The 2500-nt window shown below is 44.4% G+C and overlaps 1 non-coding gene across 1 annotated transcript; it reads left to right on the forward strand.

The window, feature by feature from the left end:
- The first annotated feature begins 256 nt into the window (after positions 1-256).
- Positions 257-375, forward strand: LOC135332381 (5S ribosomal RNA). The gene has a single exon (XR_010393244.1). It is a non-coding gene; the product is annotated as a 5S ribosomal RNA (ribosomal RNA).
- The last annotated feature ends 2125 nt before the right edge of the window (positions 376-2500 follow it).

The following is a 2500-nucleotide window of genomic DNA, read 5'->3' on the forward strand; positions in this document are numbered from 1 at the left end:
AGCAAGCTTGAAGTAGACAGTAGATAGTAGATAGTTAGTAGATAGTTGTATAGCTAGAGTATGATTATAATTATCAGTAAGTAAGTCCATAGTTGTATAATACCAGTAAGTACAGAGAAGTACACTCCACTCCACTCCACTCCACTCCACTCCACTCACTCACTCCCTCCCGGCCCACTCCCTCCACAGCAATTAAATTAAGTCGAGTATATTTCTGAACTTCACACATAAGTACATGAGATATGCATTGACTTGTGTCTACGACCATACCACGTTGAAAACACCGGTTCTCGTCTGATCACCGAAGTTAAGCAACGTAGGGCCTGCCCAGTACTTGGATGGGTGACCGCCTGGGAACAGCAGGTGTTGTAGGCTTCTGCATTCTTATTTTTGTTTGTTTTCAGAATATTTCACAACGAGCAGTTAAGGCCCAAAAATATGAAAACTGCAGCCTTAAATCCTCGTTGATCATTACCAAACCGCAAAGACGAAACTTTCTTTTTGTGATAGCAACAGTTTTACAATTGATCCCTGCCTTTGTCATTATAGTCATGGCACTGCAAGCAACTGAAGTATGTGATGATGGCTACTTGCAAACAGTAATTGTATAATTACGCACGTATAATTATAACTATCCTAATTATAGTGAGTGACACAGGAAAAATATCAAAATTTCTTATACTTTACAAATACAAAATTTCCTGTAGACTTATGAATGTTACACAAGTCCTGAACTACTTCAGGAATAGTAAAGGAAACTATACAGGAAACGTTGCACTATCCTTTGTAAGTAGGTTGCAGGACACTTGCAGGACACCTCAGGAAATGTGCAGATTTTATGGGCTGCAATGTAGCAGCACTGTAGCAGGAAATTTAAATATTTTCCCTGAGTGAGTGAGTGAGTGAGTGAGTGAGTGAGTGAGTGAGTGAGTGAGTGAGTGAGTGAGTGAGTGAGTGAGTGAGTGAGTGAGTGAGTGAGTGAGTGAGTGAGTGAGTGAGTGAGTGAGTGAGTGAGTTATATATACCTTCATTGAGCCATGCTTCATTTGATCATAACAATATCAAGCTTATCTTCAAGTAGTATTGTATTGTACGTTGCTAACAATACGCAAATAATGTACAGTAAATTCAAGTGGGAATAAAAGTAGTGGGTAAAAAGTTGTAATGTTCATGGAGTGTAAAGTCAACGAGCACTTAAGGCCCTATTATTTCTATTTTCCAGCCTAAAGTCCTCGTGGTGGAAAAAATTAATGTTAGTGTAATGAAGTCCTTGCCTAGTTACAAAGCGGCCCCTTACAAAGCGCCTAGTTACAAAGTAGCTTCAATGGGTAGTTATAATTAGAAGCTGCAGCTGGTAGTTAAAGCAGCAATTGTTGTGTAGCTTGTGAAGCTATGTTGTAGCTGGCTGACTGGCCGGCCCACCAACCTACCTACCTACCTACCTACCTACCTACCTACCTACCTACCTACCTACCTACCTACCGACCGACCGACCGACCGACCGACCGACCGACCGACCGACCGACCGACCGACCGACCGACCGACCGACCGACCGACCGACCGACCGACCGACCGACTGACTGATGAATAGTAAGAGGTGGGTGGCTGGCTGGCTGGCTGGCTGGCTGGCTGCTGGCGAATAGATGTTGTGCTGCAATATAGTGAGTGAGTGAGTGAGTGAGTGAGTGTACTATAATACTATACAGAATCTTTGCAACAAGACAGTAAAAGCATAGAGCATTACCCTTCCTTATATGGAATTTGAGTACACACACTGTGGTCTGTTTTACTACTTAAATGTATGAGCACATCCCATATATAATAAGGAACCACAGTGCTCAACACACTTGTTTCTATTTGTGTTGCAAAGATTGTGCAATCTCCAGTATTGTATTGTAACTGTATGTTAGCCATGTATAACTTGAACTGTATGTTTAGCGGAATGGAAGGGTGCAGACGGGGAACAGTGCAGATGGGAACATTGCAGAGGGGATTTGCGCGCCGGAAAATTGGAGCAATTACCATACAAGTGCAGACGAATGAAGGAATGAACGCGCGTAGCGCGAAAATTTGAGCAATATATCGCAAGCAATTACCATACAAGTGCAGACGAATTGAACAATGTGACCACGTGGGCTAGATAAGCAACCAAACAAGAGTGTCGTACAAATGAGCGTGTTGATAGGTCGTGAAGTGGGGTGTTGTGGCAAAAAAAGTCACGCTTAATTACATACGAGACGAGTTCCAGCGTTGCTCCTAGTGACGGGTGCTGTGTAGGGTGACTGCAGCGGTTCATCCGTGTGTCCGCATCGTTGTAGACTGCCTGTGTCGGCGGGCGTCTGACCTGCTGGTGACTGGTCATCAGTGGGCTGGCTCCCTCCGGTCGAGTGCAGTTAGGTTTGCATCATTTCACGAATCACGAGTGCATTCGTACGGTCTCGCTGCCGGTCGATCCCCGTGATTGACTGTATCTGCAGGCAACGAGTGGGCCTCAGCTGC

This window comes from Halichondria panicea, chromosome 2 (assembly GCF_963675165.1).
Source record: "Halichondria panicea chromosome 2, odHalPani1.1, whole genome shotgun sequence".
Lineage (NCBI taxonomy): Eukaryota > Metazoa > Porifera > Demospongiae > Suberitida > Halichondriidae > Halichondria > Halichondria panicea.